This window comes from Acomys minous (assembly GCF_964271855.1).
Source record: "Acomys minous genome assembly, chromosome: 2".
NCBI lineage: Eukaryota > Metazoa > Chordata > Mammalia > Rodentia > Muridae > Acomys > Acomys minous.
In genome coordinates, this window is record NC_140484.1 from 140,401,675 (window position 1) to 140,414,148 (window position 12,474).

The 12,474-nt window shown below is 45.3% G+C and overlaps 1 long non-coding RNA gene across 2 annotated transcripts; it reads right to left on the reverse strand.

The window, feature by feature from the left end:
• Window positions 1-1,483: 1,483 nt before the first annotated feature.
• Window positions 1,484-4,268, reverse strand: LOC311581682. Of its 2 annotated transcripts, none has more exons than XR_014773843.1 (3): window positions 3,898-4,268; window positions 3,322-3,473; window positions 1,484-1,700 (listed from the first exon to the last, which is right to left on the reverse strand). It is a non-coding gene; the product is annotated as an uncharacterized lncRNA (long non-coding RNA). The 2 variants fall into 2 exon arrangements; XR_014773844.1 differs by having other exon boundaries at window positions 3,288-3,473.
• Window positions 4,269-12,474: the final 8,206 nt, after the last annotated feature.

The following is a 12,474-nucleotide window of genomic DNA, read 5'->3' on the forward strand; positions in this document are numbered from 1 at the left end:
AAAGCCTCCTGCCATTCCCAGTGCTCTCTCTGGTCCCTGCTTGTGGTTCAGGACATGAGCTCTCAGTGTCCTGCGCCTGCCACCCCGCCTGCCACTTGCTGCCACGTCTCCTTACTGCGATGGACACTTAGCCCTCTGGAACTACAAGCCAAGCTGGGCGGTGGTGGCGCACGCCTTTAATCCCAGCACTCGGGAGGCAGAGACAAGTGGATCACTGAGTTCGAGGCCAGCCTGGTCTACAAAGCGAGTCCAGGACAGCCAAGGCTACACAGAGAGACCCTGTCTCGAAAAACAAAACAAAAAGGAACTACAAGCCAAGATAAACTTTCTTGCATAAGCTGCCTTGGTCGTGGTGCTTTCTTCACAGGAATAGGAAAGCAACGAATACAGAGGTGAATACGGGAGGCTGGATGGGAGCAGCATGAGGTCGCAGTGACATCCTGGGTTGGATTTGCCCATGGGATATCAAGGTATTCTTGTTCAGGAGGAAGCTGGAAAGTCTGCATGGAGATTGGGCAGATGTAACTCCCAAGCCAGAGCTCATGACGGGGCGGGGGTGAGGGGTGGGGGTGAGGGGTGGGGGTGAGGGGTGGGGGTGAGGGGTGGGGGTGAGGGGTGGGGGTGGGCTGATAATGGATTCAACTGGGGTAGACTCAGGGGCCACATTTGCAGTAACTCAAACCCTTGGCAGTAAATGACTGAATGTGAACTTCAGGTCAGCAGAGAAATGAAAATTTATTTTGGAGACCATGAGACAGAAAGGGGCCAGGACTGTGTGGGGAGGATTTTGTGGTAATTCCATTCTCCAGGCTTCGGCTAATGACTGCTGCTTTCCGACTCAAATGAAAATTTGGGATTTGAAGAGGCATCTGTATTAACCAATTAATACAACCTCAAAAAAAAAAAAAAGCAGCAGGGAGTTGGAGCGTGGGTAGAGTTGTATAAGTGAGAAACAAAGTGGTGCGGAGTCAGGTTGTGATGAAAGCGCTCCGGATAGTATATGTCTTACAATTGTAGCATTAATTTTTACATTTTTCTTAAGACATAATCTCCTTGTTCTTGGCTGACACTGTAGATGGGCTCAGTCAGGACGGCTTACAACCTTGCCTTCTACATGGGCTGCCGTGCATACTGGACTCCGGTCCAGTGGTGATGGCTGTGTGTAGCAGTTTGGGAAGTTGGTAGCATCCTTCCATGCGGACTCCCATTTCTGTGTGGAAGGGTAAAGATCCAGGAGCGCCAGACGCTGCTGTTGCTGCCTTCTTCCAGCACGGAGCTTCAGCACAGTGCTCACAGCAGCAGCTGTCTTGTGACCAGGAGCAGGAAAGCTGAAAGCTTAGAGTGGTGAGGAAGAAGTGCACGGTGTGGGGTGCGGGTGGGGAATGGGGGGGCATGGGTAGGTGGAGGTATCCTGACTCCCCAGTGATGCCTGTCAGCAACTGTGCTGTTCTAGTTCACTTGCTTTTTTTTTTTTACCAAAAAAAAAAAAAAAAAGCATTTGGCTGGAGAGATGGCTCCATTGGCAAAGCACTGGCTACCAAACCATTAGGACTCGAGTTTGGATCCTCACCACTCATGTACACAGCTAGATGTACAGTGTTTACCTATAATCCTAGCACTGGAGAAACAGTCAGGAGGATTCCTGGAGCTAGACCAGCCAGTCTAGCTGAATCAGAGAGCTCTGGGCTCAGTGTGAGGCCCTGCGCAATAAACAAACAAACAAACAAACAAACAATTAATAAGGTGGAAAATGCTTGGATGAGACACCTGATGTTGACCTATCACCTCCAAATGCATGCACACGTGCACTCATGCATACCTTCATATAGATATACACACAGACTCTGGACTCTGCACGCCTGTGCGTGTGCGCGCGCAGCTTCCCACTAGAGTAATAATGAAGTTTTTAAGTGAGTCCCTGCTGCTTAGCTCACTCTGGAATTTCTGATGAAGGGACCTAACTCAGCCTTTGTAAGTCGTAAAACTCCTCTGCCAATTCTAACGTGCTACCCACACCCTGGACCTGCTGTTGAAGCCAGTAAAACTCCTCTGCCAACTCTAAGGTGTGACCCACACCCCGGACCTGCTGTTGGAGCCAGTGTTTGCGGCTGTGAGTGTTTTCCTGCCTTTCTCAGCTGGATGCAGCTATGTGTCAGCAGTACCCCGCCCCCCGCCCCCCCCAGCCTCCTTACTTAGACAGTTGAAGACTATTTCTATCTCCGGCTAGCTTGGTCTCTCTCCCTAGGAACACTCTAAGAAACTGTGGAAAATACAATATATTCATTTTTCTATTCCAAAACTCCTTCCAGGGGCTGTTCAAGTAAGGCCAGAGAAGTGTCGTTGTCACCTGGCTTGGAAAAACTGGGACATGGTTGACCTCAGTTTTCTATCTCTGTAAACCTCAAGAACACCTGGGAAGTGGTCTCCTAGGTTGTATTTTACACTCTGAAATAACACAATAACATTAACTGATGGGTAGAACTTAATCTTCTACCTCAAATGTTTTAAAATTATATACCAGTTATTTGTCTATGATATAAAAAATAATAAATTAATTGACTAATTGAAGAAAGGTCTCATTATATTACAGAGCTCCAGCTGTCCTGGAACTCACTGTGTGGGCCAGGCTGGCTTCGAACTTACAGTGGTCTCCTCTCTCCGCCTCCCAAGCGTCTGGCATTACAGGTGTGAGCCACCATGCCTATGACGTATCGAGCCATCCACTTCCCTCCAGGTTCTTTGCTACAACTCTTAGCCAAAGAAGCATCCTAAAACGTGACACTGCGACACTGACTTCACCCTTGAAACTCCAGTAACTGCTTACTGTCTTCAGGGCAAACACGGCTTAGTCACCTAACCTCATCTCTGGCCTTTTCTCTTTTCACCTTCTAAGGTCCATACTTTCGTGCCGACTGCCACATCAGGGCCTTGGCACTTGTTCTTTTCTCTAACCTCATTCGTTTTCTCTCGCCTCCACCTTTTTGCCCCATCCCACTTTATCTGCCTGCCTCCTACTGAACCTTCCTGTCTCAATTCATACATAATTTCCCCTTAGAAATCCTTCCCTTTTTATTTTTCGAAAGGATCTCCTTATGTAGGTCAGGCTTGCCTTGAACTCAGAGATCTGCCTGTGTCTGTCTCCTGAGGGCTGGGATTAAAGGTGTTCTCAACCACACCTACAAAGAAGGCCTTTAACTCCTATGCTATCTACGTATTGTTTGGTGTCGCTGTCTGTTTTAGGAGACAGGATTTCTCTGTGTATCAGCCCTGGCTGTCTCAGAACTCACTTTGTAGCGGAAGCTAGGCTGGATTTGAACTCACAGATATCAGCCTGCCTCTGCCTTTGGGATTAAAGGCATAAGCCACTATGACGAGCGCCATCCATATATTCTTATAGGACTTGACTTTTTTTTTTCTCTTCTTGCCTTTCATCAGACTGTATTGTAATTAAATCTGTTCATCCGCATCCTGCTCTAGAGAGAAACAGAGAAAGCTTGGTAAAGACAGGCTCTATAAAGGCAATACCTATTAGTTTAGCACCTTTTTGATAACTAATTCTTATAGAGTTTCTGGAGAGATCCGGTGTGTCTTTACATAAGCAATTATGATATCGGACTATGGTAAAATGCTGATAGACTATAGCGGATGCTGGATTCAAATCCTCACTCTCAATCTGGGCATGGCGGGCACGGGGTTGTAAGCTCAGAGCCTGGGAGATGGAGGCAGAAGGGTCAGGATTTCAAAGCCAGCCTCAGCTATATAGTAAGTTTAAGGTAATCACATAAGACCTTGTCTCAAAAAAAAAAAAAAAATCAAAACTCAACCCAGCCCAACCCACCAGCCAACCACCCTCCCTCCAAATAAGCAAATAATTTCCCAGAAATCCTACGTGTTTACCTTACAGTGTATGGACATCGTTGAGGGCTTATCTTTTCATGTGTGTGTGTGTCCTATAGTAACAATAGCGTCTATGACAGATGCGTTTAGAAGAATGACTGTAGATGCTTGACCACAAGTCACCCAGTTATCACGGGATCCAAGTTCCTCATTATGAATCGGGTGCGGTCTGGCCCTTTAAGGCATACAGTTGGCCATTTTCAACAGCATCCCATCATGAAATGAAAAGTCCGTAATGAATCAGGCCCCTGAAGGGATAAGGAAAGGGCACCCGTGCCTCTTCCCTTCGTTTGCAGGTGTGCTCTCTTCCTGGTTTTGTGTGACAGGTTAGGTGAGGAGGGGGAGACTCCAGGGCTTGTCCCAAGGCAGTTAGTTCCGTATCATATTCACGACGGGCCTCTGACTGAGAGGGGTGAAGGAAGTCTTCTCACTCGCAGTATGGATCTACATTGGATCAGGGGCGGTAGCTAATGGCTTGACTGGACAGCCATGGCTCGTGATTGGACAATGGAGATGACTAGGAGATCTGAGAAAGCAGTCTGTGGGCCAAGTCTCTGTGTTGGAAAAGAATGTGAAGACGTAGATGATCATCAGCCATGGGGCCCAATAAACATGGAGGTCAGAGGCCCTTACCTCTCCCTCTGGCCAGCCTGGTCTTAGTCCAGCAGACAGAAGGACGCATAAGGGGCTCAGAGGCTGAGCTCCATGGATTTCCAACCACTGCTGTTCAACAGGAGGCCAAGGCGTGAACATCCACGCAGAGGCACACGACCAGCCAGCTGGCGAGAGGCTGCTTACTAATGGCCTTCTATCATGGTGGGGCGGACTTCGTTCCCACGGGACTAGACACTTTGACTTCAGTTCAGAACGATCCCTCCCAAACCACCGGCCAGGGATTTACAGGCGTTACTGACAGAGCCAGGGAGCTCACATCGAATAAAGTGTGGTAAAGGCCTCACACCCCTGGAGTTCACTGAGCTCGTCATGCTCCCCTCCTCCTGGGAGCACTTGTCTGGTACGGTTGTGGGGTGACCTTTCAGAGATCTAGTTACAGGGAGGGTTGGATGAAGCACCTTGCAAAGCAGGAACAGTGTCCTTTAGGATGTAAAGTATGTTCTAAATTAGACTCATATGTGTGGCTGTATTTCTCATCACCAGTTTTTATGGGTCCAAGAATCAAAGATAGAGATAACTTAAAAACAACAACAACAACAAACTATTGCTTTCAGTATTTTTCTTCTTGTTGCTGGCCTAAGCGTCTTATTGACAGGGCAGGAATTCAGAAATGGCACGGTGACATTTTAACGAAGGCCACTTGGGACTCCTTAGATGAGAGAATCAACAGGAGAAAAGAGTTCTCCTTCTTAAGTTTCTGAAACAGGATGTCCTAGTTAGGGTTACTATTGCTCTGATGAAACACCACGGCCAAAGCGCGTTCAGGAGGAAAGCGTTTATCTGGCTTCCATGCCCGGTTCACTGTGTATTTAGCTGTTGTGTCTGTGTCTGAATGCCGGCAGCAAGCAGAAGTTAGAGAACAGCCCTTCAGACTCATTTCTGTCCTTGCACTTTGGGACCTGGGGGTTGATCTCAGTTATCACATTTGTGCTACTAAGTGCCTTTCTCTGCTGAGGCTGCTCACTGGCTTGCCACTCAGTTATGTTTGAGACACCAGAGCTCATGGACCCTAGGCTGGCTGAGGATGGCATTGCACGTCTGGTCCTCCTGCCTCCACCTTCCGAGTTCTAATAAGCAGGAGTACACCCCCATATCCGGTTCCTGTGGTGCTGAGGATGCTCCCTAGAGCCTCATACATCTTACTGAGCCACATATCAGCTGTAGACATCTCTGTAGAAAAGCATCATCAAGGGTCGGAATGACTGAGCCTGGCGGATTCTCCCTGTGTTGAGTTAGGGCTCATTAATGTTCAGGAACAGAACCCCAGTCCAATCAGCTCAATTGCTGGCCCCGCTCAGGTTCCCAGACTCACACAGCAAGCAGTTTATCCTCCAAACCATTTCACTGGCTTTTGCATCAATGTTCTGGTCTATGATTATAATAAATATAAATGAATAAACATGCACTATCTGTTTATATCACTAATATGTGCTGCACATTGTATATTGTGGAATTTGGCACTGCTCTGGGCTTGAGGATTTTGTGAGTTGTATATATATATTTGTATGCATTATTTTTACAATCTTATTATTATTTTGTTTTTTTTGAGACAGGGTTTCTCTGTGTAGCCCTGGCTGTTCTGTAGCTTTGTAGATGAGGTTGACCTTGAACTTGCAGCGATCGGCCTCTGGCTCCCTGAGTGCTGGGATTACAGGCACGTGACACCAGATCCAGCTTTTTTTTTTACGGTCGTATAAGGTGGGCTAATTTTACATTTTAATTGGTAAACATTAATTGTACAGAATAATGGGCTTCTATATGAGAGTGTCATATATGTATAACATGTCCTTTACTCAGATTATTCTCCTGGGAGCTTTTTTTTTTTTTTTTAAAGACAGAATCTCACTATTTTCACTGGCTTCAAACTCAAAGATCTGCCTGCCTCTGCCTCCTGAGTGCTGAGATTAAGGGCGTGCACCACACCTGGCCCATGAAAACTTTAATTTTTATCTATATTTTATGTATGAGGAGACTAAGACTCAGAGAAAGTAAAGTAACAGAGTCACGCAAAGAGCCAACTTAGAACTTTAATGTATTCTTTCCCATTGTTGGGGGCTGTCCACGTGTCCATTTTTTTCTTTCTGAAGCTGGGTCTCACTGTGTGACATCAGACTCACGATATAGCCACAGGCTAGCCTCAAACTCTCAACTCCTCAGCTGAGACTACAGATGTCCTTCGTCAATGAACCATCATATCCAGCCCCCAAGGGGCTGTTCCTGAAGTGTGATGCTGGTGGCTCTCTCCCTCTCTGTCTCCCTCTCCCTCTGCCCCTCCTTCTTTCTCTTCAGGGCTGCAGCATACATTTTTGTCTCAGACCCTAGGGTTCTGCATGGCCCCTTGAGGCCTACCTGGGACATGCCAGCTACTTGACTTGGGCTGGGTTTTACTCCCATGATCCATGTGTCTGTCTCTGTGGGGTACACTGATCTTGAACCCAATTTCGCACAAGATGGATGGCTCTGAGAACAGAATCTACTGGAAACATACAGCACCGTTTACTGTGTTAATTTCTCTTCTATAGTCATTACATCTGGGAATTTGCCAATTATCTGTTAAGTAATGAATTTAAACCCAAGGCTCATGAGAGTCCTAGTTAAGGGATAACGGGACATTGTTGCTTTTGCCTGAATACTAAGGAAAAGGACCAGCTCCATCCCTGTGGGATGGGAGAGACCTAAGGTTGGAGGTCTGACAGGTATTTTATGGGCCACATGATCTTTCCTTCTTTACTACTGTTTAGAGACCAAACTGTGTGCCTTCCCACCATTTCTCCTCACATTGTCTTCTGGGATCAAGAACTTGAAATTTGCAGGCAAATGGACGGAACTAGAAATGATCATCCTGAGTGAGTTAACCCAGACCCAGAAAGACACATGTGATATATAATCACTTATAATTGGATATTAGCCCAACATGGATGTCCTCTGAGAGTCTCCACTCAGCGGGGGATTGGGACAGATGCTGGGACTCGCTATTGGGACTCCAGGTGAGAGAGGTATGGGAGAATAGGGGATAGAAGGACCCAGAGGGTCCAGGAGCCCCACAAGAAGACCATCAAGGCTGGCAGATCTGGACCCAGTGGCTGGGGGTGCTGCACAAACTATGGTACCAACAAGGATATAAAAGGACTTTCTCAAAAGAACTCGATCTGCTCAAGAATTAAGGCCAACAATTAGTTTCATGAGTGGGACATCGGAAAACTCAGTGTCCTCTGTACAGCTAAAGAAACGAGGGAGTGAAGAAGAATCCCATAGAATGAAGGTGTGGCTAGCTAGACATCTGATGGGATTAATACCAAGAATATATGAAAAACTAAAAACAAAAACAAACAAACAAACAAACAAACAAAAACAAGAGTGAAAAAGAACACACAAAACCAAAGTATTCATCCAAAAAAAAAAAATGGGCCTGGGACCTGAACAGAGAGTTCTCAAAAGTAGGGAAAAAATGGCTAAGAAATATCTCAAAAAATATGTATGATGCCTAGTAATCAGGGAAATGCAAATCAAAACAACTTGAGGTTTCATATACCCTAGTCCTTGTGCCCACCGTATGCCCATCCCCAGCTGTGCATCTCCTATCCCTGTGCCCACCTGTATACACTGTCAATCCCAGATGGGCAGTTGGCTGAAAAATTGTTGGGTTGTTTTTTCTTATCAAGCTTGGTTTAGTTTGTTTCTTTTCTTAAAATTTATTTTATTTCATTTGGGGTGGTTTTGTGTGTGTGTGTGTGTGTGTGTGTGTGTGTGTGTGTGTGTGTGTGTATGTGTGTGTGTGTAATTGACTCCATCTGTATGTCGGATTCTGAGGCTCAAACTCAGTTTATTAGGCTTGCACAGCAAGCACTTTATCCTCCAAGGGATTTTCCCACCCTCTGTGTAGTCTCCCCACCTAAAAATAACGACAACAACTGTAAATTAATTAGCAAATACTAATACATTACTTGTTCTGTGCTACCACCACATACTGTGGAGCTTGGCACAGGGATGTGAGGACTTCATGGGTTGTGTGTGCATGCGTGCATTATATTTGTGGCCTGTAAGTTGAACTTTATATTTTAATTTATATGTACTAATTGTACAAAATAATTGGTTTCATCGTGACATTTTCATACTTACATATGATGCACTTTGATCATAGCTTCTTCTTCCTGGAAACTTTAATTTAAAAATTGTTTTGAAATTAATTTTCTTTTTCCTCCTTCCTTTGTCTCTCTCCAACCCTTCCCTTGTACCCACTGCCTTGCTCTTTCTTAAATTCTTGGCCTCTATTTCTTTAATTGTTGTTACATATTTGTATATATGTTCCTACATTTACACGTACAACCTGCTTGGTCTATATAACATTACAAGTGTGTGTATGATTTCAGGACTGACCACTTGGCACTGGATAACCAATTTGGAGGCTCCTCCCTGAGTAAGACTATTTGCCTTGCTCTCAGCATTCCTTAGTTGCCCGTAGGTCTTTGTCTGGATAAGAGCTCCCCCTTCTATGTCAGCATGTCTGCGCGTGTTGTCCTTGTTCAGGCCTTGCTTAGGCCGCCATGTTGCTGAGACCTCATGGGTGTAGCTCTTCTGACGTTTCTAGGGGACGCCTTGTTCCTCCTGCTCTCACCGTCTTTCCGCCCATCTTCCGCCATGATTCCTGAGCCTTAGGTGCAGGAGTCGAGTTGTAGATCAGTTGGGCCTCAGCTCTACAGCTCTGTATTTTGATCAGCTGTGAGTTTCTATAGTGGTCTATGTCTGTTTCAAGGAGATGCGTCTTTGCTGAAGGGTAGGGTCTATGTTTACCCGCAGGTAGAGACGTTAATTTATCTATATAGATGAGGAAACCAAGACTAAGAGAAAATTAGCTATTTGATTCATGTAAATGGTTGACTTGGCTTTTAAGCTAGATTTTCTTGTTCCCAAAGACTGTTTGCTTCTTCTTGTTCTTTGCTTTTGGGGGGCTGGGTCTCACTATGTGTGCCTACAGTGGCCTGGAAGTCACGGTGCAGCTCCAGCTTAGCCTCGAACACTCAGCCATCCTCCTGCCTCAGCTGTGTTAAGAGTGTGAGTCAGAATACCTGGCTTCCAAGGGCTATTTGTCAGGTGATAAGACACCTGCTTCCCCTGACTCCTTCTCTGGTTCTCCAGGTGTGGGGTGTGCTGGCCCCCCTCAGACTCCAGGTGTGAGCTGACTCCCCTGAAAGCCTAACTGAGATGAGTCAGTGGCTTTTACTGTACTGGATTTTGGTGTGTGTGTGTGTGTGTATTTGTGGGGTTCTCTGACCCTGAGCCCAATTTCTCATATCTAAGAGGGATAATTGGATATTCTTGTTTTCGCCTATGTATTAGATTTTTGCTTGTGAGGTTTGGCAAGAGACACAGAAAGATATGGAGGAGGCTGTGTACTGGACCAGCAAGATGGCTCCGAGGGTAAAGGCAATTGTCTCTAAGCCTGAGTACCTGACCCCAATCCCTGTGGCCCATGTTTGGAGGAGAGAACCCCCGCTCTCGGGTTATCCTCTGACCTGCCATGTACACAAAAGAAGCAACATGTAATATAAAAACAGTTATGTGTGCTTAAATTATGTGTGCGTGTTTGTGAAGTGTGTAAGCTGTTCAAAATGTCTTCTAGGAAATCAACTTGGATCCTTTTCAAGGGCTCTGAACTGCTGAGCAGTCTCTCTAGCCCTGATAAAATATGGTTTTAAAGAGGAAGGCATGTCCATGGAGGAGCAGAGAGAGAGAGGTGAGGATGAGGGCGTGTGCGGGTAGGAGATTCCGCCCCAGGAAAGTTAGGAAGATTGAAGAAGGAGAGAAGGGAGAAAGAAGACAACGGAGACAGGGGAGAAACAATTTATTTATTTATTTATGGAAAGTAATTTTCGAATATGCACTTTCCTCTTGGTATCCACAGGAGTCTAGTTCAAGATTCTCCAAAACAGATCTAAATCTTTGGGTGCCCCTGTCCTGTTTGTTTGTTTGTTTGTTTGTTTTGTTTTGTTTTTTGAGACAGGGTTTCCTTGTGTAGCCTTGGATGTCCAGAACTCACTTTGCAGACCAGAGATTTGCCAGCCTGTGCCTCCTGTGTGCTGGGATTAAAGGCCTGCCTGGCCTGCCCCTGTTCTGTTTATTTATTAAATTTTAAGGCTAGCAAAAAAAAAAAAAAAAAAAAAAAAAAGTAAGGGGTTTCGTTATGGCATCTTCAAACATATTCCAGTCTTTTACATAAAATAGTTTAGCATTTGTGTAAAACATATCTTTTACAGCCTTTAAATTTGAAATCAACTTTAAGTGTAAAAACTACAAAGGTAGTTGATAGACTTTTTTTCTTAGGGAATAAAAACAAGAAAAGAATATCTGTACACATTCAATATACATGAAGTTAAAGTTTTTCCTTCCTTCCTCTATCTGTCCCCTTTTCCTCCTCCTTTCCCCCCTCCCCCGGTTCCTCCATTTCTCCCTCCCTCTTCCTCTTCCTTCCTTTCTCTTTCTGGGCAAGGTGGGCTCTCTAAGCCTAGTCTCTCCTCTCTTGAGCTCACTGTGTAACCCTGGCCTCCAACTCCCACCCCTACATACACCTCAGCCTCCAAAATGCTGGGATTACAGACATGAACCACAGATGGGAGCCACTGTGCTTTTTTTTTTGTTCCCTCAGTATTTTCCATCTGTATTCAGTTGACTTTGAAGATACAAAACATGTGGGCATGGAGGGCACACTATCTTTATCATGTACAGCATTGTGTGTTGAATACGTGTACTTTGTCAAATGGCTAAATAAGGATATATATATTACCTCATATACTTTTAAGTGGTGTATAAGAGTTAAAAATTATATTCTTGCTAGGTGGTGGTGGTACATACCTTTAATACCAGCACTCAGGAGGCAGATGCAGGTGGTTATCTGTGTAAAAGAAACTTTTATTTTCCTGAGGTAATTGTTGTCTTAGAGGCTTACTGCTTCTGTCGGCTAACTTAGGCCTACCCCTGGAAGCTTCTAGCCTCTGCACAATCTAACCTAGGCCTAGAAAGTTTTCAGCCTCTGAGACTTACTGCTTAATGAGCTCACCCTTTCTTCTTTCTGAGCTCTGGGCTGGCTCGTTCCACTCAGCTGTTCTGGCTCTGACTCCTCTCCCAGCTGACTTATTCACTCTGGCTTCTCTCTTGGCCTTTGAATTGCTCTGCTTGTCTCAAACTGACTCCAGCAATCTGCTCTAACCTCTTGGCTTCTTCTCATTCTCTGGCTTGTTCGGTCTTCGCCTGAGTTCTCTCTCTGCAACCTGTCTATTACTGTCCTGGTAAAACTGCTTTCTCTCTCTCTCTTTCTCTCTCTCTCTCTCTGCATTGCCCTTTAAGTAGCTTCCCTTTACTCTCTCTTCTCGTGAGAGTTGGGCATAGTCTATTCTGTCAAATCTTTCTCTGATTCATCACTTTTTTCTGCCACTCAAGCAGATATCACTTTCAAACATGGGTGCTTCCTTCTACAAACTAACTTTACCTTCATTGTTTGGGATTAAAGGCGTGCACCACCATGTCTGGGCCTAAGCTTTTCTTTACCTGAAACTTTCTCTATACTGGCCTTGATCTCAGACCTCCTGGATTAAAGGTGTGTTTGTATTCCAGCCAGATCACACAGACCTAGAAGGTCTCTGGATGTGATCTCTTGCCAGAGCAGCCATGTTCTAAATCAAAATTCCTCTACAACTCTCCCCTTCCTGTTTAAGCTAAAAATTGTACACAGTTTAGCTTTTACAATAGAAACAATTATCAATCTCACAGTCTAAACAGTCCAAATGTCCTTATGAAGATCTACCCAGCCACTGACGTGATGGTCCTCCATAACTGCAGGCCTGATCATCTGTCCTTCCGCAATGGTCCATTTCAGTATCAAGGCTTTCCAGTCTGCAGTCTTAGGAA